Source organism: Amphiura filiformis, chromosome 2 (genome assembly GCF_039555335.1).
Source record: "Amphiura filiformis chromosome 2, Afil_fr2py, whole genome shotgun sequence".
NCBI lineage: Eukaryota > Metazoa > Echinodermata > Ophiuroidea > Amphilepidida > Amphiuridae > Amphiura > Amphiura filiformis.
In genome coordinates, this window is record NC_092629.1 from 97,157,269 (window position 1) to 97,182,421 (window position 25,153).

Here is a 25,153-nt window from a genome sequence, read left to right on the forward strand (position 1 = left end):
ATGACCCCTTAATGACATTAAATGAATCTTAAATTTTTTTTTTAAATGTTTAGAATGTCATAAGGATCATTGCATTTAAATTTCAGCTCAATTGGAGCATTTTGAAAAACTTGACCTTTGACCCCTTTAATATGGCCCCTTAATGACCTTAAATAAATTTAAACATGTTTTAAACATGGTTAGAATGTCATAAGGATCATTGCATTTAAATTTCAGCTCAATCGGAGCATTTTCGGTTAAAATGACCTTATTTGACCCTGTGACCCTTGGATGACCTCGGACGTTAAACAAATCCATAACTTTTGTAGCCAGCTACCCAATACTGCTTGTGACTGAGTTTGGTCGAAATCCGATCAAGGATGTGGGAGTAGTAGCAAATTGTGAGAAAGAAGAAGAAGAGGAAAGAAAGAAATGGCAAGAAAAAAATAAGTTAGGCTGCACGCCTAACTTAACTAAACAACTGTGCCCTTTGCAAGGGCACGAGGTAAGTTAGGCGGATGACTGTGACGATCTGATCAAGCAGCAACACTGTGCTGGATAGTATTAATTTTAATAAGATTGTTTCATTAATTGCCGTTTTAATAAACCTTAATCGTGGAAAGCTGGCATTTTGAAAACTTGACCTTTGACCTCTGTATGGCCCCCCTTAATGACCTTAAATGAATTTTAAAATATTTAAAGCATGTTAAGAATGTCATAAGGATCATTGCATTAAAATTTCAGCTCAATTGAAGCATTTTGAAAACTTGACCTTTGACCCCTTTATTGCCCCTTAATGACCTTAAATGAATTTTAAAATGTTTTCAACATGTTTAGAATGTCATAAGGATCATTGCATTCAAATTTCAGCTCAATTGGAACATTTTGGAACACTTGACCTTTGACTCCTTTATGACCCCTTAATGACCTTAAATGAATTTTAAAATATTTTTTAAATGTTTCAAATGTCATAAGGATCATTGTATTTAAATTTCAGCTCAATTGGAGCATTTTGAAAAAACTTGACCTTTGACCCCTTTATGGGCCCCTTAATGACCTTAAATAAATTTTAAAATATTTGAAACATGTTTAGAATGTCATAAGGATCATTGCATTTTAATTTCAGCTCAATCGGAGCATTTTCGGTTGAAATGACCTTTTTTGACCCCTGTGACACATTGGATGACCTCTGACGTTAAACAACCCATAACTTTTGTAGCCAGCTACCCAATACTGCTTGTGACCGAGTTTGGTCGAAATCCGATCAAGGATGTGGAAGTAGTAGCAAATTGTGAGAAGAAGAAGAAAGAAAGAAAGAAAGAAAGAAATGGCAAGAAAGAAATAAGTTAGGCTGCACGCCTAACTTAAAGAAGAACTAGATCTGGCTACAGATCTGGACCTAGCCGGGGCCGGAAATGCCAGTCTTAAAGTTTGACCTTTGACCGCTTAACTTTGACCTTTGGGGTCATAAATATTTTCAACATGTTACCCCTTAATGACCTTTGATCCCGAATCTAAAAATATACTGCAGGCACTGGATAGTAGCAATACATATATGTGAAAGCAAAGTCAATTTGCTGTTTACTTTTCGAAATAAACAAAATTCATTTTTGGTTTTTGACCTGAAGTCACCCCTCACATGACATGATCTCAAGAATGGAGAAGATTCAAATTATAACTAGCAGATAATAATAGAACACACCACTAATATATTTTGTAAAGTAAAATATGGTAAATAATGAGTTCTGTTTTGGTAAAATATACCAGATATTGCGATAGGCCTACATAAAAAATACAACAAACAGAATACAAAGAATACAGGAGTATGATTTTCTGTGATGTCTTTGGTACATTTAATCAGTCATTTGTACGGAATTGAAATGTAACAACAACAATAATAATAATAATATTTGATAATAATAAAATAATAATAATAATACTAATAATAATAATAATAATAATAATAATAATAATAATATACATTTCTCAGTAACCATGTAGGCGTACTTCACAGTTGAAAATGGGAATTTGCTTTAAATTTTGCCAAAATCAGATGAAAATTTTGGTGAATGTTGACAAGTTAAATTAAAAGTAAAATCACACTTATTTCCCAAAATTTTGAAAATAAAAATCCGCATTGGGGCCGATTTACAACTCCTACACACGGTACACGCTACAGGAACCAGTCGGCTACGAACTTGTTTGTTTGTTGTTATTGCGGCGGCAATTTTTTAGCCCCGCCCATAACTTTAAGTTTCGCTGATGACTGTAAACAAGTTCAGTATACACGGTCCCTGAGTATACATGTACGTACATTATACATGTACGGAAATGCGGCGCATACATCGGTACGTATCGCGGCAAAGATCAGAGCAAAATGGTGAATACAATCCAGGAAAAAAACTACGCATGACAGTCGGAAGCGAAAACATGAAAGGAGGGTATCAGGCGGGGTATCCGGCCCGTCTGGACATGCATGCCGTGCGCGTAGAAAACTGAGTGAAAACGTAGAAAACGTTCTACATGTGAATTTAATAATAATGCATAACATTTTCAAAACAAACAGAAAATTACATATTTAAAACTAAAATTTTCTGGTGCAAGCAATTTAGCACACGTTTTCTTAATCTTTTTATCACAATTACATAATTATAGTTATCAGCACGTTATAGAATTGTTTTGGATTATAAAGGTTTTAGTTTTATGTTTGTTGGGAATCTGTAACAAAGTTTGTCATCGTTGCCTGTGAAGGATTATGTTCAAGCACTAATTGTTTATAATCAGGAGCAAAAGAACAAAGAGAATAGGAAGACCGATTGATACCATACACCAAACCCATTTCTGAGAAGTGCACCAATTTCAAAAACACCCTTGTTTGTGACTTAATAGGAAAAAAGGAGCGCAGCATTTGATACACAGCTAAATAGAATTTTATATTTCATTCACGTGGGGGAGGTTTTTTTGTTTAAAACTTCCACGTCCCCTCCTGAGTATCAAATGGTGCGCCCATAACAGCTCATAACTACGGGAGTGGTATACCAAAAACACAGGTGTACATAATTTCCCCAGGTTACTAGACCCTATATGCACAAACGTACCGCGCACATAGCAATACTCTAAATTAACCCTCGCAGATATTCCAGCATAGGAAATCATTCCCATGGATGCAGTAAAACTTTTTACGAAACAAAATTACTGCAAAAGTCCACACTGTTTGTTCTTGTCTCAGGCTCTGTCCGACATATTCACGCTCAAAAGCACAGGAAATCCATTCAGCAAATTGAAGCACAAAAGTAATTCCAGGTTAGAAAGTCTACTTTCCAGGATAGATCCATCCATAACTGCGCTCGCACTCCATCAGACGCGCAGTTCCGTCTTCTGGATTTTGGTGAGGATATGCATGAGTTAAATATCCGAGTTTGACGGGCGCTTTCAGCGGCAAGTCCTGGCTCTTGGTCGCCGTAACCTGTTGCCTAACTTAATGGTGGACGGGTCACGGCACATTTATACTATTTAAAAGTTTATAAATTCCAATGGTAAAAATCCTTTTAAATTCATATTTTTTCCTTGCCACGTTCATTGTTGCTATTTAAAGCTATTTTGATAACCAACTTTAGTGCATACATGACCCTTGGTGGATTCAGGCGGATTCCTCCGGCGGTGTTTGCGAAAGATGCTGCAAAGAAAATCATAGAAAAACAAAAATAGAAATAATTTTTTATGACAATAAACATTTCCAATGAATGAATGAAAATCAATGGTCATCCCCGGAGTCATCCGAATTAGTTCAACATGTCGAACATGCCCGCGAACATGAACATTCCATGTTTTCAATATCTAGTCACTGAAAGGTGGTCTTAACACTGGTATTATGGAAAATGTTGTGCCTCATAACTGCTAAATTGTTGATCGACAGTATATAAAAGATATACATATTTTAATAGAAAAGACTTGATGAATCCATCTGGCATCTGGGAGGTCAAATTTAGGATATCTAGAGAATCTAGGACCAAATTCAAAAAAAAAATATTTGGCGAAAACAGGTTTTTATGATTTTTGAGCAAAATTTAGCATTTCTTGATGACTTTTGTTGGAAATTTCGAAAATTTGGTCAAAACTTTTTATTGACCTTAGAAAGAATCTGGATGTCTTTCAGGTTTCACTGAGGAATTAATCATATCAATCAATTATAACTGTAATTAATCAAATGAAAAAGTGTACTTACGAAATATTTTTGAAGATCATGCTGGGTTTTAAGTCTTGGTACTGATGTGCTATTAGGAATTTGGTCCTCGAGAGTCTGATTTTCTTGAATGATCTTGAAATCCCAATTTGAAGACTTACTTAGTTGCAGAGCATATTCCGTAAACGTGGAAAGGCTATAAACATAGGGACCTATATTGACCGAATTCTCATCAAGTTTGTCGCCTAGTAGGCCTATAAATTATAGGACCTATATTCATGATAACGCCTTGGTCTGGTTCATATGAAGTTCTATAGGCTTAGCCCATGTCCCATGGACGTGTGTTGGTCTGGAAAACCTTTAAGGAACCCTGAAAAAAGGTAAATGTAATATAAAATTTTAACCAATATCAGGGATTTGGCCACAAATATAATTAGATATCAGAACAAATCTAAGATTACAGTAGTATCTCTGAAGACACAGGTTATTTTATGAACAGATTCATTTTAGTTTTGGAAATGACCAATGTAATTGTATCTATGATTTTTAATAATCAAAACAACGAAGTATAATGGTCATTGCAGCCTCTATACTGTTCAAGGTTTTAATCAGGGCTGCAGTTGGACTATTCATTGAATATTTAAAGAAAGAGTATTTTGCAAGTTTTAACTCCCGGAATTGGTCTTGGTATGGGTTATAAAGTCATATCAGTCAACATAATAAAAATGTACTTACAACATACGTGTAAATTGGCCATTGTTTTCTTGGTTCGAAACAGAATTTCATCCTCAAATCTCATTCTATAGTATGTTATTGTCAATATTTGTAGCATGTTTGGTCGATGACCTGTCCCGTTGTAATATTCCATAGTCTTGGTGTAGCCTTCTTCTGTCCGATGAGGTAGAAGATCGTACCGTATATAGCATCGTGCGATACCAAAGCTGTCGACTGTGCCATGTCCCCTGGGAGCTGAGGCGATATGTCTGTGGTTGTTATTTACGTGAGATGTGGCCTATACTCCTTCTGCCTTTTCAAGGCTGAAAATCTTGCCAGGTGATGGGGTCTCGTTGCGGCGCGGCGGTGGTGAATGGAAGGGAGGGGGGGGTGGATTAATTTCCACTACCCTGTTCCTGTTCTTGACATTTCATTGGTAAAGTTTTTGTTCTTCAAATTTCTTTATACGGTAACAATATCAATGTTCGTTATTCGAACACAGTCTTCTAACTCTTCTACACTATTTCGTTTGTTCATTGATCAAAATTTAATTCATATTAATTACACTGTATTCAAAATTCCTGTAAATATCATGCTCCTAATTCTATGTTTCTAATTTAATTCATATATTATTCAAAATTCCTTCATATTTCTATGTTCCTAATTTAATTTCCACTACCTTGTACTTGTTCCTGTTCTTGATATTTCATTGGTAAAGTTTCTGTTCTTCAAGTATCTTTACTGTCATAATATCAATGTTCGTTATTCAAACTCAATCTTCTAACTCTTCTACTGTCCCTAATTTAATTTCTACTACAGTAATAATATCAATGTTCGTTATTCAAACTCAGTTTTCTAACTCTTCCATACCATATCGATTGTTCATTATTCAAAATTCCTTTAAAAATTATGTTCCTATTTCTATGTCCTGAATTTCCACTATCCTGTTCCTGACATTTCATCCATGAAGTGTCTGTTCTTCAGGTTCCTGATGACCAGATTGCTAATACCTAATCGCGATGAATGTTGGATTGTGGTACGAATAATATGTATTAAGTACAGATGCATAATATAATGCGGGACATGGTTTTATGTAGATATGATCAAGAAGGGTGCCACCAGCAGTGGTAGGATCTGTGATAACTTGATGGTATTGGCTTAAGGACTGGAAATCCTTTGCTCTACCTCCCATTAAATTGTGATTGAAGTCGCCAACAAATACTGTATAATCTGTATCCAGTAAATCAGTTTGTGCAGTGATGTTATTCATTTCTGTACAAAATGTGCCCGTACTAGTTCCAACGGGTTTGTATATTACGGTAATTAACATGTTTGTGTTTCCATGTGTCCTAATTGCAAGTGCATCACATACATTGCTTGGAATGGGCACTACTGTGTAGTTTACACCATTTTGAATGTAAATTGCCACACCTCTGCCTCGAGTAGAACGTATTGCTTCTAAAGAGTAGCCTTCTATTACAAGAGAGTCTAGGCTACTGTCTGTCAACCATGTTTCTGATAAACAAATAACATGTGCTTTCCTAATTTCTGTATTGCTCTTCATGTCTTCGATGTGTCGACGTAAGCTCTGTATATTATGATGAGCAATTATGAAATACTTATTCTGATCGATGGGTAGCATAGGATTGGCATTGGATAGATCACAAGTAGGCATCTCTGCAACATATCGTGCTACATCTGGATTGCAATAGATCCGGGAAAAATCACAGTTGGTTAAATGCATTCCCTCTAAAGTTGTCACTCGACTAAGTGCAACGTATGCCATTGATTCTTTGAAACATTTCATAGAAATCACAGCTTGTTCAGTTGTCAGTCCTTGGACTTTGTGAACAGTAACAGCCCAAGCAAGTTTCAATGGAATCTGTTCTCTTGTGGTAGTGAAGTTTCTTCCTTTCAATTGAAATGTTTCCTTCCGTGGTATTATAGCGACACACGATACATACTCAGGTGGTATAACTTGTGATGATCGAGCCTTCCTTCCAATTTTGTCACTGTCAAACCTGACATAGACAGCCTGTGGTATGTTCTTGGAGTTACCGAATTCAATTCCTATAATGGTACCAGATACTCCATTACAAAGACCATCGGGAACATCAATGTTAGCTATTAGCATAGTTCTAGCACCTACTGCTAACTTCAGATAAGGTACAAGTGATGTGTCGTCTTTTCGACGTGATGTGTCATGTGGTGTTTCGTGGACTTTGATCACTCTGCCACCCTTTTGGTCAACGTCTTCTGCTTTGATAGTAAATGTTTCCGTGTTTAGTGAAGCTAACTTTGTTTCATTGTGACTGTTAACATCCACGTTGAGGTAAAACAAGTGTAACGCGTCAGAAGGTGCTTGACGAATGTGCTCATGAACTATGCGGGAACGTAAGAGTTCCTTGTCTGCTTCTTCTAGTGGTTCGTTTTTTTCCGCACGCGAAGTCGGTTCAACATTTGGGCAAATATTGCATCATCCCGCTGTCGCATTATTTCAGTTAGTTCAACTTTCTCAAACAGTGAATTCCACAAGTCTTTCAAGGGTTCTTCGTGTGGGAAACACAAAGGTGTGGGTGGACTTATCGGTGGTAATTGAAAGAAATCTCCTACTGCCAGGATAGAGACATTGCCAAAGTAGGAAGTGTATGATGTTCCTTTGATTTGTTGTAATCGTCCGTGAATGTACGATAGCTGAGTAGCACTAACCATAGATATTTCATCTATAATTACAAGCTGTACGTGTTGATACTTTGTGCGGAGCGTGCTCAGACTTTGTTCTCCAAGAGGTTTGTAATCTTTGGCCATTCTAATACCTGTTTTAAGGCTGTACAGATGGTTTGACCAGAAATGTTATATGCAGCTGTTCCAAGATGTGACATTAATAGCACAGTTACATCATCAGCGGACTCGGTCATTGTTGCAAATTTCTTTTGAGCATAGTAATTGATGCATCTGATCACATGCGATTTTCCAGTTCCTGCACCTCCAGTGAGGAAGATATGAAATGGGTCTATTCTGTGATTTCTGGCTTTTTCATCGCACCATTTAGCAACATGATTAAATAACTGTCGTTGTTTATCATTAAGCTGACGCATCATAGTCTCTGCCTGTTCTTCAGTTATATCTGGATTACGGGTTTCAATAGCACACCTTGGTAAACCTGCATCACGTTGGCCAGGTCTATTTCCTGGTTGAAGTTCAGGAACTTCAATTTCAGCTAAGTCATCATCTGAGTCTTCGATTCTGACATATTTGAATCTATCATCAATACGTTGCTGCTCAGATTGTGGAGCAATTCCTGCCCAAGCATCTTCCATATTTTCTACTTCTTGAAGTACTTCCCACGCTTCATCTAGTTCATCTGTTTTCGGTTCGAATTCTGACATGTTTTGTTCAACCACGTCTTTAACTCGTAGTCTGTCATTGTTGATAGTTGTGTATCCAGTCATATGGTAACTTTCGTAGGTGGGAAAACTATCTGGCTTGATATTTGGACTCCTATGAGGAAGGTACAAACGTAGCATATTCATATGATACCTCTCACTGTCTTTCTTTTTTGATACCCTTGGGTAACGAATGACAGCTGGCTTTCCTTTACGTTCTTTCATCTTGATGCCATGGGTGTTCAACTGTATTAGTTTATCACGACGATCAGACGCTTCGTCATCATCGGTTTCATCATCTACGTCATCATCTGGGTCTCTATTGATATTGTCCGATTTGGCCGACACTTGATAGTGAGTTGAGTAAAACGTGGCCATGCACATGTTGTTGTATTTTGGCGTACTTGGCCTATCAAGATATTTTTCAATTTGAGTAGTCTGCCATACTTGCTCAGAATTACCTGCATTTGCTTGTAGTTGTGTCAGAGGCAGAGATATCCGTTGTCCGTCTAACGCAGTTTGCAGAAACATTACTTTTCGTGTGCTATTTCGCAAAGGCATACTACAGATAAGGTAGACTGCTCCCATGACACTAACTTCTCTGTTTTGGAGGTAGATACTTCCAAGCTTTCGTAATTGCTGTATGGCATCATTGTTTCCTTGTGCTGCTTCTTTCTGAGCATTTCTGAGCAAGTCACCCATTTCTCTTTCTGATTTAGTAATGTAGGAAACAATATACATAACGCATGCATATGGATCGAGTACATATTGAATATCCATGTTGCCATTCCAGCAGCGAATCAGGTCTGGATTGTAATTGTTGATCCATTGGTCTTCAAGACGCCTTTTTAGGTACATAGTTTGCCGCTTTGAAAGCGTCTCTAGTGCCTGTTCAAATTCGTCTTGTCCAATTCCAGCTAAACAAAGAACGTCATAAAAATCTGCAAAGTCATGATCAGGATTCTGTAAAAGTTCCCAAATGTTGTTCAGCATATTTTTTGCTTTTGTTTCACGATCTAGGGTTTTCTGATGTTCTTCATCATTTTCATCTCTTTCTGCTGTTGGAGTACAAATGAATGTTCTGTCTGATGGCGGTTTTGGAAAATTAAACCGGCATGTTTTCCCGGTTTTTCTGCACGATCTTGTGTGATTTTTACTGTGAACTTGCACACTCGTAACAATTTCATGTAATTCAGGATCAGTTTCTGGTGGAATTTCGCATGATATGTATCTATCAACGAATTCTAGGACCTCATTATCTGGATCTTCACCCATTTGGGGGCATTTTCAACCCACGCAACCATGTGAATATTCGGCCAGCCACGTTGCTGGAATTCTGTCCTGTAGAAGTAGTCTTTGACTTTGCCAATAGGATTAGCTGGTGACATAATCACGTCATTGATAAATGTGTAGTCTTTCCTGAAACAGTTTGGCAGCTGCAACTGGATTGGACATGATGATATCGCAATGTTCATCCCATGACATATTCTTATGTTCCTCTGGTGTCATTGGTGGTTTTCCTAACATCTTAAGGATAGAATTGTGTATTTCGATCCATCGTCTATCAGCAGCACTAAATGTCACAAAAAAGTAGGAATTCTAGTTGACGAATCATTGCAAAGATATCTTTCTTCGATTTTTCCCAGTATGCAGGGGTTCCTCTAAGTTGAGCCAGGAATCGGTAACCTTCGTCTCTTTTAATAAGTTGCTTCACCTGTTCATGGTCTCGTAACATAGATGCTGTGATTTGTTTTCCATCTGAAGTTTTTGTGCAACCTATTCTGGTAGCAATAGATACATTTGAATGAATTTGATGTACTTCTGTGCAGTAGAGAGCAAAAAATATATATTCCGGGTTCCTGGCAAATCTATTATCAGCTGAAAAGAGCCTGGCATTGAAATATCTAGAAGGCGACAGCTTTTGTTCTCGGCTCTCGTTATACGTATTAGAACCATCTGGAAATTCTACTGGGAAGCACTTCGGTTCCATTTCTAAAACGTGTTCTGGCTTATTGCCTTGTCCTGGAGCCACTGACAAAATAGTGCTATCACTCTTGTCTGCTGCGTACTGTGCAAAATCTACAGCATGTAAGAATGAATACAGCGGTGCTGAGGTGTTTGTAACATCATGTTCATTTTCATTGACTTCATTACTTGGAATGTTATCTTGATCAACAACATTGTCATCTCTGGTCTGATCTTCATTATCAGAATGATCGTCTTCATTGCCATCATGGGAGTGTCGCAAACTTATATCTCCACACTCATCAGTGACATTATCTACATTCATACTATTGTCATCAGCATGATTGACCGATTCATCATTGAGATCGTTGTCAAATTCATGAACATAATCAACATCATCATTATCTTGGATATGATTCACATTGGGGGAGGTATCACTGTCACCTTGTGTACATTCATCTCCTGAATCTGGTATGTCATCTTCATTATCATCGGAGTGGTCACTGTGAATTAACTGGTCATCTAACATGTTGTCAAAAGCTTCAAAGTTAATGTCAATATCTTCGTATTCAGGGTTGTTTTCTTTCAACCAAACAAGTGCTGATCTTATTTTACTTGGATTGACATCTTGGCACATGTGGTGTCCTTTATATTCCAGTTTTCTTTTCAGTTTTACTCTGATCAGACTATGGTCCGTTGGCAGTCTTGGTAAACTTGCGGCAACTGAGTTAACATCAGCTTTTACACACACTATCTGGCCATGAACTCCTTTTTGAGCACCCTTAATTAGAGATATCATCTTCATAAAAGGTATTGCTGGGGCTATTAGGTGCCTTTCTAGCATATTCAAATGCGAAAGTTCGGGAGGCTGTTCTTGTATGTTCAACCCGTTAACTGTTGCTATTGTTGGCATACGTTTAGCTTTCATACTTCCATGACAGGTATTACATATCCATGTTTTGTGGTCATCCCTATCTTCCACTACATTTATATCTTCAATGGACATGCCAGGAGGGAGACTTTTGAGTAGAATCCGTTGGTTGTAGTTTTCTTTTCTGAGTATTTTAACCTGGTGTCTGAAGTTAATTCTTTGACATATTTGACATGCAAATATCAGCTGCATACCTTCTGTGCAAAATGATTTGAATCGTGAAACAACCGTGTCAATATCAGAAGGCTTTCTTGATCTACGTAATTGGTTTTTCTGGATTTTTGATACCTTCTTTTGAGGGTCGTTATAAGCATCTTTAGATCTTTCGCGGGCTTGAGTACGTTTACGTCGTCCTTTCTCTGGATTTTGGTATGCTTCATGTGCTTCTTGTTTCTTTCTTTCAGCAATTTCTGGTTTCTGATATACTTCATGTGAACGTACACGTGCTTGTTGTTTCTTTCTTTCAGCTATATCTGGATTCTGATATGCTTCACGTGTTTGTTGTTTCTTTCTTTCAGCTATATCTGGATTCTGATATGCTTCACGTGAATGTACACGTGCTTGTTGTTTCTTTCTTTCAGCTATATCTGGATTCTGATATTCTTCATGTGAATGTGCACGTGCTTGTTGTTTCTTTCTTTCACGTCTTTCTTCTATCGACGCATAATCTTCTCTTGCACGTTTTCGCTTTTTGGCAAGAAGGTCACTTTTCTTTTCTTCGGAAAGCCCTTGGTACCAAGTTTGCCATCTCGAGAGTCTGGGACTTGGCTCACTTATTTCATTTTGAGAGCTTGTGTTTTCCGTGTCCTCTTGATCTGATGAGTCATTTGTCCGTGTTGGAATGAAGGAACACCCTGGGTCACTTTCTGTATGTGTATCTTCATTAGTAGCAATGGGTATAATGTAAAACATTCTTTCAGCCAAATGCAATTTGTTAGCCAAACAACTCAAGTATGTATGCAAATGTTGAAGGTCTTTAAAAAACAATGCAATGGCAGTGCCGTCTGCAATAGGGAAACCAGACTGATCTCGTGAATAAGAAAAAAAAATATAAAACCGCCAGTCTCTGAATTCTTGTAAATGGCCATCATGTAACAATCAACATTGAAAATTACCTTATTTGTAATACTAAATGATGTTTCCAATTCAATAGTAAGCGGGTCGCGTTCAATGTTTGGGTTGTCATCAAGCCTCCCGTACCTTATAGTTTCGTACCGAACTGTGTAAGTGCTATTACCAAGAGCAAAATTAGTTGGCAATTGATCATTCGTCAAAATTCCGTCATTAGCAAGCTCAAAACATGCTTCTAGTTTGGTAGCGGTAGTCTTATATAAGGCATCTCCATGTGTCAACATTTCGTCTATATGAGATGAATTCAATATGCTCTCAACATGCTCGATACTACAGAGCATCGCTAAACTGTTACACGAGCACTGTTTTGCTCTTGATAGTGGGGAAAAACGCTCATCACCTTGATGGAAGTTTCCAAAGACCTTATTTGTTAACCCTGCTTCATGCCTTTCTGAACTTGTATGAAGTTTTTTCTTTGCCTGCTGTTCCGACATCGCACGGGACCTTCTCGATTTGCGTGGCATATTTGTTAGTTAGGCCTATTCAATTTATTCAAATACAATCGTTTTGTCCTAAAGTATAATTGTAATCGCTATACAAATGAATTTCTCGTAGTGAAATAAGCTGTGATATAGTATAGGCTCTACAGCGTTATTAGATATTTAATGGTATTTTCCAGGTAACCAAAATTCGTATATAGTAGGCCTAGGCCTACTGGGCAGTAGGGTGAATATAATATCAAGCACTGATTTTAAGTTATGATGATATTGAGTATATTGTTCTTTATTCAAGTTCATATGTTCGTTCGTGATCTTTTTATGGACGAGGAATTTTCACAATATGAATAATAAGAAAGTTGACTGAATAACTTACTGCAGTTTTCTTTTAATCAAATGTATATCAGTTCTTATAATATATAAAAGTATATAAGTATGTATAAAGTATAAGTATATATCAAGTTCTTGCACTCAAGTTAGTTATCGTCCTGGCTACGTTTATGTGGCCCCACAGCCTGGGGTAGGCACCTGAAGCTAGGCAACTTCGGTCTCAAACGGAAAGAAAGAAGGCAGAGAAAAGAGATGAGAAGAATAAAAGAATGAGATGAGTAAATGATTGATTGAATGAATGATCGGGTAAATGAATGAATGAATGAAGGAAACAAGCAAGAAATTAAGAAATAAGAAAACAAGCAAGTTATTTTCTTATTTCACGTTCACATATACGAGGTTTTTATACGAGCAATCACAAACGTGTCTTGTTCAGAGCAACGCCACAGACACACTGGGAAAATAATTTTCCCATGGCTATCAGAGCAAGTGCGTGCACTAACCTGTTTTCACTCACCCAAACCACGCCCACATCACTGTACCCACATAGACATTGTATTCATTACAAGGTGGCCTGTATGCTTTTTGTACGATGACCCCATAAAATGTTCATAATCCCTGATAATAGCTGGCACGCGACACCCGACGGGATAATTACTTTACCACACAAGAATTTTGGAGTCGAATTTAAGTCAAGAAATTCGACTCCAAAACACCCTGAGGTCAGATTTATTTTTAGCCGACCGTTAGCTCTGCGGCCTGTGGCCGTCTCCTCCATTCAGTTTACACTGTGTACTGTAGCATAGGGCCTGTACTGTACATGTTCAGCACTTGTCCACACACACACACACCCTTTCGTATTTGCTGTCTCACACAGCTCAGTTCCTTGCATTTCGTTGTTTTATATTTTCACATTTTTAACTGATTTTAATTACACCATATTCCTTACATTTTATAATGTGAAGACAGTAATAATATTTTATGTATATTATTGCAATGAACAGAAAAATTATTCAGATTAAAGCATGTTTTAATTTTTTAAAGCAAAGTGTGAATATTTTTCACAGAAAGATTGGCATTTAGGCCTACTAGGCAATTTTATTTTAAGAAATAATAAGGCCGAGTAAAAAAATACATGTTTCTCGTCCGCTCCCTCCTCCTTTATTGAAGATTTTTCTTTTTTTTTATTTTGTAAACTTTCAATTATAACTTGTTGAAAAAGATGTTTCATAAGTTGAAACTTATTTTACAGCTTTGTAAATGCAAAATACATCATTGGGGTCACTAGAGGGGCCACAACGACATCGCCTGGCTTATAATTACCTGGTACAGCAGGGATACTAAAATAAATACCCAGGATCGATACACGTGAATTTGCTATGCACGAGTTTGATATGAGAAGAAAATCTTTGGATACCGGTGTAGAAAATGATGAATATCTCCCGTAAATGATTTCGTATAAAGAAGCCAGATGTGGTTCCTTGCACATGAATATATATTTTGAACAGATGTGATAGTCGATATGTATAATGACCATGCGTGGCGGTGGATTCAATCTACCATGGCGATTTCTGCCATGAAGATATCAGGGCGATGACACTGTGGGGCCTACCTCTCAAAACAATAAAATAAAATGGCCTCCTCCTTTTACTCAGATATCAATCTGTATGTCGAATACCCAAAATGTTAATCAGTGATATGGGTAGGCCTACTAGGCCTATTATGATAGGCCTACTTGCGCAATGTGTGGCGATTCTTCATCATAACGTCACCTGCGAGACCCCAGTAGATAAAGTAGTCAAGTGCCATTTTGACGAAATTATGTTATTGGCAGATTATAAGTCACTAGGGTCAAACATTTTTTTGTTGAAAATTTGGGTCGATTTGACCCCCTACAAGTAGGGGTCACTTAAGGGGTCAAATTGGGTCAAAATTTAAAAATGGTCCGATTTGTTTAGCAGTTATAGGGTCGAGGTCAATCAAAGGTCAAACGAGGTCAAATTTTCAACAACATCCGATTTGCATAAATAATACACAAAATTGTTCTTCTCGATATGGGCATTTTAAAAATGTATACTTTTAACTATTATTAACTTTCAATTTTGTGAAAAATGCAATTGTTTAAATCTGAACCATGGTTTTTAGTGGAAAAAGTAGTCAAGTACAAAAATACTGATTATTGATTATAAAAAATCAATAAATGACAAATCGTTGATTGATAGCTACATTAAGTACAATTCATTACAGCAAGTTTTATACAAAAATATCTCAGTTTGAGGTCAATAGAAACAATTCATAACTTTAAACCCACTTTTCTCGAAACTGTTATTTTGGCATAACTACTTTATCCACTAAGGTCTTCACTGTTACAAATACGATGCCACCGCGAATAGCAAATGGAGCCTACGGGTTTCCAAGAGTGTGTTTTTTCCAGTATTTAATCTCCCTATGGGTAATATTGGTAGGCTTACATGGTCAGCTAAATATACTCTCTGTCGTACGTCGAAGTTTCATTTAATTTCTTAACTGGTGTTTAAATAAAGAATATCTGGATTCCAAATAAAAGATAAAACTGACCAAGCACGTTGCTTAATATCTCAATATCTTAGGCCTAAAAAAATGTTTGATTGGCGGAACATAAAAAAAAAATAGGTAGGTCGGGCCTAATTTTAGGGTCGGTCGGGGTTACGCCAGTCAAACAATTTTTTGGCCTTACGACGAAGCAAGGAACCTGTATGAAAGAAATTAATAATATAATATTCTATTAAAAAGTAAGCAGAATTTCAACACAGCGCAGCGGCATTAGGATGGCCTCATTTCCATATAGAATTATTATATCAGAATAACCAATTTTATTGCCCCGTCATCGACACATTGGAATTTCTTGATCTTTATAAAAGACCATTCAAAAACGGGTGGAAACAGATAGATATTCCTTTTTATTTAATACTTTTGCAAGCAGATCAATATGAGACAATTTTTTATCATAGAAATTTGCCCCCCCATGGAGTTGAAATTTTGACATTTGACCTTTTCCCCTATAACTCAAAAAATGTACATCGGAGATATGTCGAACTATAGTTTTTCTGAATCCATTTGACGAGAGCAATACATTGGTATGGTTTTCAGGAGGATTTGATCAAATTTGACTGGGAGCCACTAACAAAAAATGGACGCATGCGTGAACAAAAAACAAGGAATATGGGGTGGGTTTAGGCAAGGCAAGTTACGCGAGTGACGCATTTAGGGTCTAAAAAACACTGATTATCAAGAAAAAGGGTAGTTTTCTGAAACTGATCAACTTGTTTAGGGTACCGTTTCACATTTTAGTAAATTACGAGTCCAAAAGGGTACAACCTTATGTGCTAACATTTTCAAGTATACCACGCAACACATGCGCTGCTCTTACAAAATGTGCTACCCTTGTCCAATATACCAAGCTATGCATGTGCTGCCCATTAATAATCTTTTTTACACACTTGACCTATATACCATTATGCATATGTGCTGCCCATCAACCATTTTTGCTACAATTGCCAATATTATAGCACACTATACGTGTGCTACCCTTAAAAAAAAATCTGTGCTACCCTTGAAATTTTTGTGGTAACCTTTTCCAATATAGCACGCTAAATGTACGTGTGCTACCCTTGTCCATATATACCATACTTTACACGTGCTGCCCTTAAACAATTTGTGCTACCCTTGTCACATGCTATACATTTGCTACCATACAAAATTGGGCTGCCCTTTCAAAATTGTGCTACCCTTTTCCAATATACCACACAATACATGTGCTGCCCTTTCAAAATTGTGCTAACCTTTTCCTATATACCACACAATACATGTGCTGCCCTATCAAAAATTGTGCTGCCCTTTCAAAATTGTGCTAACCTTTTCCAATATACCACACAATACATGTGCTGCCCTTTCAAAATTTGTGCTACCCTTTTCCTATATGCCACACAATACATGTGCTGCCCTTTCAAAATTTGTGCTACCCTTTTCCTATATGCCACACAATACATGTGCTGCCCTTTCAAAATTTGTGCTACCCTTTTCCTATATGCCACACAATACATGTGCTGCCCTTTCAAAATCTGTGCTACCCTTTTCCAATATACCACACAATACACGTGCTGCCCTTTCAAAAACTGTGCTACCCTTTTCCAATATATCACACAATACATGTGCTGCCCTATCAATGTGCTGCCCTTTTCCAATATACCACACAATACATGTGCTGCCCTTTCAAAAATTGTGCTACCCTTTTCCAATATACCACACAATACATGTGCTGCCCTTTCAAAATTGTGCTAACCTTTTCCTATATACCACACAATACATGTGCTGCCCTATCAAAATTATTGCTAACCTTTTCCAATATACCACACAATACATGTGCTGCCCTTTCAAAATTGTGCTACCCTTTTCCTATATACCACACACTACCTATTCTGCCCTTTCAAAATTTGTACGGCCCGTTTCCTATATACCACACAATACATGTTCTGCCCTATCAAAGACTGTGCTACCCTTTTCCAATATATCACACAATACATGTGGTGCCCTATCAAAATTGTGCTACCCTTTTCCAATATACCACACAATACATGTGCTGCCCTTTCAAAATTGTGCTACCCTTTTCCAATATACCACATAATACATGTGCTGCCCTTTCAAAATTTGTGCTACCCTTTTCCTATATGCCACATAATACATGTGCTGCTTTCAAAATTTGTGCTACCCTTTTCCTATATGCCACACTATACATGTGCTGCCCTTTCAAAATTTAGTGCTACCCTTTTCCTATATGCCACACAATACATGTGCTGCCCTATCAAAAATTGTGCTACCCTTTTCCAATATACCACACAATACATGTGCTGCCCTTTCAAAATTGTGCTACCCTTTTACAATATACCACACAATACATGTGCTGCCCTTTCAAAATTTGTGCTACCCTTTTCCTATATGCCACACAATACATGTGCTGCCTTTCAAAATTTGTGCTACCTTTTCCTATATGCCACGCAATACATGTGCTGCCCTTTCAAAATTTGTGCTACCCTTTTCCTATATGCCACACAATACATGTGCTGCCTTTCAAAAATTGTGCTACCCTTTTCCTATATGCCACACAATACATGTGCTGCCCTTTCAAAATTTGTGCTACCCTTTTCCTATATACCACACAATACATGTGCTTCCCTTTCAAAATTTGTGCTACCCTTTTCCAATATACCACACAATACATGTGCTGCCCTTTCAAAAACTGTGCTACCTTTTCCAATATATCACACAATACATGTGCTGCCCTATCAAAATTGTGCTACCTTTTTCCAATATACCACACAATACATGTGCTGCCCTTTCAAAATTGTGCTACCCTTTTCCAATATACCACACAATACATGTGCTGTCCTTTCCAAAATTGTGCTACCCTTTTCCTATATACCATACAATACATGTGCTGCCCTTTCAAAATTTGTGCTACCCTTTTCCTATATGCCACACAATACATGTGCTGCCCTTTCAAAATTTGTGCTACCCTTTTCCTATATGCCACACAATACATGTGCTGCCCTTTCAAAATTTATGCTACCCTTTTCCTATATACCACACAATACATGTGCTGCCTTTCAAAAATTGTGCTACCTTTTCCAATATACCACACAATACATGTGCTGCCCTTTCAAAATTGTGCTACCTTTTCCAATATACCACACAATACATGTGCTGCCCTTTCAAAAACTGTGCTACCCTTTTCCAATATCACACAATACATGTGCTGCCCTATCAAAATTGTGCTACCTTTTCCAATATACCACACAATACATATGCTGCCCTTTCAAAATTTGTGCTACCCTTTTCCAATATACCACACAATACATGTCCTGCCCTTTCAAAAACTGTGCTACCCTTTTCCAATATACCAAACAATACATGTGCTGCCCTTTAAAAATGTGTGCTACCCTTTTCCAATATACCACACAATACATGTGCTGCCCTATCAAAAATTGTGCTACCCTTTTCCAATATACCACACAATACATGTGCTGCCCTTTCAAAATTTGTGCTACCCTTTTCCAATATACCACACAATACATGTGCTGCCCTTTCAAAATTGTGCTACCTTTTCCAATATATCACACAATACATGTGCTGCCCTTTCAAAAATTGTGCTACCCTTTTCCTATATACCACACAACACATGTGCTGCCCTAATGTGCTAACCTTTTCCAATATACCACACAATACATGTGCTGCCCATTCAAAATGTGTGCTACCCTTTTCCTATATGCCACACAATACATGTGCTGCTCTTTCAAAACTTGTGCTACCCTTTTCCTATATACCACACAATACATGTGCTTCCCTTTCAAAAATTGTGCTACCTTTTTCCAATATACCACACAATACATGTGCTGCCCTTTCAAAAATTGTGCTACCCTTTTCCAATATACCACACAATACATGTGCTGCCCTTTCAAAACTGTGCTACCCTTTTCCAATATATCACACAATACATGTGCTGCCCTATCAAAAATTGTGCTACCCTTTCCAAATACCACACAATACATGTGCTGCCCTTTCAAAAATTGTGCTACCCTTTTCCTATATACCACACAATACATGTGCTGCCCTTTCAAAATTTGTGCTACCCTTTTCCTATATGCCACACTATACATGTGCTGCCCTTTCAAAATTTGTACTACCCTTTTCCTATATGCCACACAATACATGTGCTGCCCTTTCAAAATTTGTGCTACCCTTTTCCTATATACCACACAATACATGTGCTGCCCTTTCAAAATTGTGCTACCCTTTTCCTATATACCACACAATACATGTGCTGCCCTTTCAAAAACTGTGCTACCCTTTTCCAATATATCACACAATACATGTGCTGCCCTTTCAAAAATTGTGCTACCCTTTTCCAATATACCACACAATACATGTGCTGCCCTTTCAAAATTAGTGCTACCTTTTTCCAATATACCACACAATACATGTGCTGCCCTTTCAAAAACTGTGCTACCCTTTTCCAATATATCACACAATACATGTGCTGCCCTTTCAAAAATTGTGCTACCCTTTTCCAATATATCACACAATACATGTGTGCTACCCTTTTCCTATATACCACACAACACATGTGCTGCCCTTTCAAAATTGTGCTACCCTTTTCCAATATACCACACAATACATGTGCTGCCCTTTCAAAAATTGTGCTACCCTTTTCCAATATACCACAAGATACATGTGCTGCCCTATCAAAAATTGTGCTACCCTTTTCCAATATATCACACAATACATGTGCTGCCCTATCAAAAATTGTGCTACCCTTTTCCAATATACCACACAATACATGTGCTGTCCTTTCAAAAATTGTGCTACCCTTTTCCTATATACCACACAATACATGTGCTGCCCTTTCAAAATTTGTGCTACCCTTTTCCTATATGCCACACTATACATGTGCTGCCCTTTCAAAATTTGTGCTACCCTTTTCCTATATGCCACACAATACATGTGCTGCCCTTTCAAAATTTGTGCTACCTTTTCCTATATACCACACAATACATGTGCTGCCCTTTCAAAATTTTTGCTACCCTTTTCCAATATACCACACAATACATGTGCTGCCCTTTCAAAAACTGTGCTACCCTTTTCCAATATATCACACAATACATGTGCTGCCCTATCAAAATTGTGCTACCTTTTCCAATATACCACACAATACATGTGCTGCCCTTTCAAAATTGTGCTACCCTTTTCCAATATACCACACAATACATGTGCTGCCCTTTCAAAACTGTGCTACCCTTTTCCAATATACCACACAATACATGTGCTGCCCTTTCAAAAGCTGTGCTACCCTTTTCCAATATATCACACAATACATGTGCTGCCCTTTCAAAATTGTGCTACCCTTTTCCTATATACCACACAACACATGTGCTGCCCTATCAAAATTGTGCTACCTTTTTCCAATATACCACACAATACATGTGCTGCCCTTTCAAAATTGTGCTACCCTTTTCCAATATACCACACAATACATGTGCTGCCCTTTCAAAACTGTGCTACCTTTTTCCAATATATCACACAATACATGTGCTGCCCTTTCAAAATTTGTGCTACCCTTTTCCTATATACCACACAATACATGTGCTGCCCTTTCAAAAATTATGCTACCCTTTTCCTATATACCACACAACACATGTGCTGCCCTATCAAAATTATTGCTACCTTTTTCCAATATACCACACAATACATGTGCTGCCCTTTTCCAATATACCACACAATACATGTGCTGCCCTTTCAAAAACTGTGCTACCTTTTCCAATATATCACACAATACATGTGCTGCCCTATCAAAACTTGTGCTACCCTTTTCCAATATACCACACAATACATGTGCTGTCCTTTCAAAATTGTGCTACCCTTTTCCTATATACCACACAATACATGTGCTGCCCTTTCAAAATTTGTGCTACCCTTTTCCTATATGCCACACTATACATGTGCTGCCCTTTCAAAATTTGTGCTACCCTTTTCCTATATGCCACACAATACATGTGCTGCCCTTTCAAAATTTGTGCCCTTTTCCTATATACCACACAATACATGTGCTGCCCTTTCAAAATTTTTGCTACCCTTTTCCAATATACCACACAATACATGTGCTGCCCTTTCAAAAACTGTGCTACCCTTTTCCAATATATCACACAATACATGTGCTGCCCTATCAAAAATTGTGCTACCTTTTCCAATATACCACACAATACATGTGCTGCCCTTTCAAAATTGTGCTACCCTTTTCCAATATACCACACAATACATGTGCTGCCCTTTCAAAACTGTGCTACCTTTTCCAATATATCACACAATACATGTGCTGCCCTTTCAAAATTGTGCTACCCTTTTCCAATATATCACACAATACATGTGCTGCCCTTTCAAAATTGTGCTACCTTTTTCCTATATACCACACAACACATGTGCTGCCCTATCAAAATTGTGCTACCCTTTTCCAATATACCACACAATACATGTGCTGCCCTTTCAAAAATTGTGCTACCTTTTTCCAATATACCACACAATACATGTGCTGCCCTTTCAAAAATTGTGCTAACCTTTTCCTATATACCACACAATACATGTGCTGCCCTATCAAAAATTGTGCTAACCTTTTCCAATATACCACACAATACATTTCAAATATACCACACAATACATGTGCTGCCCTTTCAAAATGTGTGCTACCCTTTTCATATATACCACACAATACATGTGCTGCCCTTTCAAAACTGTGCTACCTTTTTCCAATATATCACACAATACATGTGGTGCCCTATCAAAATTGTGCTACCCTTTTCCAATATACCACACAATACATGTGCTGCCTTTTCAAAATTGTGCTACCCTTTTCCAATATACCACATAATACATGTGCTGCCCTTTCAAAATTTGTGCTACCCTTTTCCTATATGCCACATAATACATGTGCTGCCCTTTCAAAATTTGTGCTACCCTTTTCCTATATGCCACACTATACATGTGCTGCCCTTTCAAAATTTGTGCTACCCTTTTCCTATATGCCACACAATACATGTGCTGCCCTATCAAAATTGTGCTACCCTTTTCCAATATACCACACAATACATGTGCTGCCCTTTCAAAATTGTGCTACCTTTTTCCAATATACCACACAATACATGTGCTGCCCTTTCAAAATTTGTGCTACCCTTTTCCTATATGCCACACAATACATGTGCTGCCCTTTCAAAATTTGTGCTACCCTTTTCCTATATGCCACGCAATACATGTGCTGCCCTTTCAAAATTTGTGCTACCCTTTTCCTATATGCCACACAATACATGTGCTGCCCTTTCAAAATTTGTGCTACCTTTTCCTATATGCCACACAATACATGTGCTGCCCTTTCAAAATTTGTGCTACCCTTTTCCTATATACCACACAATACATGTGCTTCCCTTTCAAAAATTGTGCTACCCTTTTCCAATATACCACACAATACATGTGCTGCCCTTTCAAAACTGTGCTACCCTTTTCCAATATATCACACAATACATGTGCTGCCCTATCAAAACTTATTCTACCCTCTTCCAATATACCACACAATACATGTGCTGCCTTTCAAAATTGTGCTACCCTTTTCCAATATACCACACAATACATGTGCTGTCCTTTCCAAAATTGTGCTACCCTTTTCCTATATACCATACAATACATGTGCTGCCCTTTCAAAATTTGTGCTACCCTTTTCCTATATGCCACACAATACATGTGCTGCCCTTTCAAAATTTGTGCTACCCTTTTCCTATATGCCACACAATACATGTGCTGCCCTTTCAAAATTTGTGCTACCCTTTTCCTATATACCACACAATACATGTGCTGCCCTTTCAAAATTGTGCTACCCTTTTCCAATATACCACACAATACATGTGCTGCCCTTTCAAAAATTGTGCTACCCTTTTCCAATATACCACACAATACATGTGCTGCCCTTTCAAAACTGTGCTACCTTTTCCAATATCACACAATACATGTGCTGCCCTCTCAAAAATTGTGCTACCCTTTTCCAATATACCACACAATACATATGCTGCCCTTTCAAAATTTGTGCTACCCTTTTCCAATATGCCATATGCCACACAATACATGTGCTGCCCTTTCAAAATTTGTGCTACCCTTTTCCTATATGCCACGCAATACATGTGCTGCCCTTTCAAAATTTGTGCTACCCTTTTCCTATATGCCACACAATACATGTGCTGCCCTTTCAAAATTTGTGCCCTTTTCCTATATGCCACACAATACATGTGCTGCCCTTTCAAAATTTGTGCTACCCTTTTCCTATATACCACACAATACATGTGCTGCCCTTTCAAAAATTGTGCTACCCTTTCTCCAATATACCACACAATACATGTGCTGCCCTTTCAAAAACTGTGCTACCTTTTTCCAATATATCACACAATACATGTGCTGCCCTATCAAAATTGTGCTACCTTTTCCAATATACCACACAATACATGTGCTGCCCTTTCAAAAATTGTGCTACCCTTTTCCAATATACCACACAATACATGTGCTGTCCTTTCCAAAATTGTGCTACCCTTTTCCTATATACCATACAATACATGTGCTGCCCGTTCCAACATTTTGCTACCCTTTTCCTATATGCCACACAATACATGTGCTGCCCTTTCAAAATTTGTGCTACCCTTTTCCTATATGCCACACAATACATGTGCTGCCCTTTCAAAATTTGTGCTACCTTTTTCCTATATACCACACAATACATGTGCTGCCCTTTCAAAAATTGTGCTACCCTTTTCCAATATACCACACAATACATGTGCTGCCCTTTCAAAAATTGTGCTACCCTTTTCCAATATACCACACAATACATGTGCTGCCCTTTCAAACGCTGTGCTACCCTTTTCCAATATCACACAATACATGTGCTGCCCTATCAAAAATTGTGCTACCCTTTTCCAATATACCACACAATACATATGCTGCCCTTTCAAAATTTGTGCTACCCTTTTCCAATATACCACACAATACATGTCCTGCCCTTTCAAAAACTGTGCTACCCTTTTCCAATATACCAAACAATACATGTGCTGCCCTTTAAAATGTGTGCTACCCTTTTCCAATATACCACACAATACATGTGCTGCCCTATCAAAATTGTGCTACCTTTTCCAATATACCACACAATACATGTGCTGCCTTTCAAAATTGTGCTACCTTTTCCAATATACCACACAATACATGTGCTGCCCTTTCAAAATTGTGCTACCCTTTTCCAATATATCACACAATACATGTGCTGCCCTTTCAAAATTGTGCTACCCTTTTCCTATATACCACACAACACATGTGCTGCCCTAATGTGCTAACCTTTTCCAATATACCACACAATACATGTGCTGCCCATTCAAAATGTGTGCTACCCTTTTCCTATATGCCACACAATACATGTGCTGCCCTTTCAAAATTTGTGCTACCCTTTTCCTATATACCACACAATACATGTGCTGCCCTTTCAAAA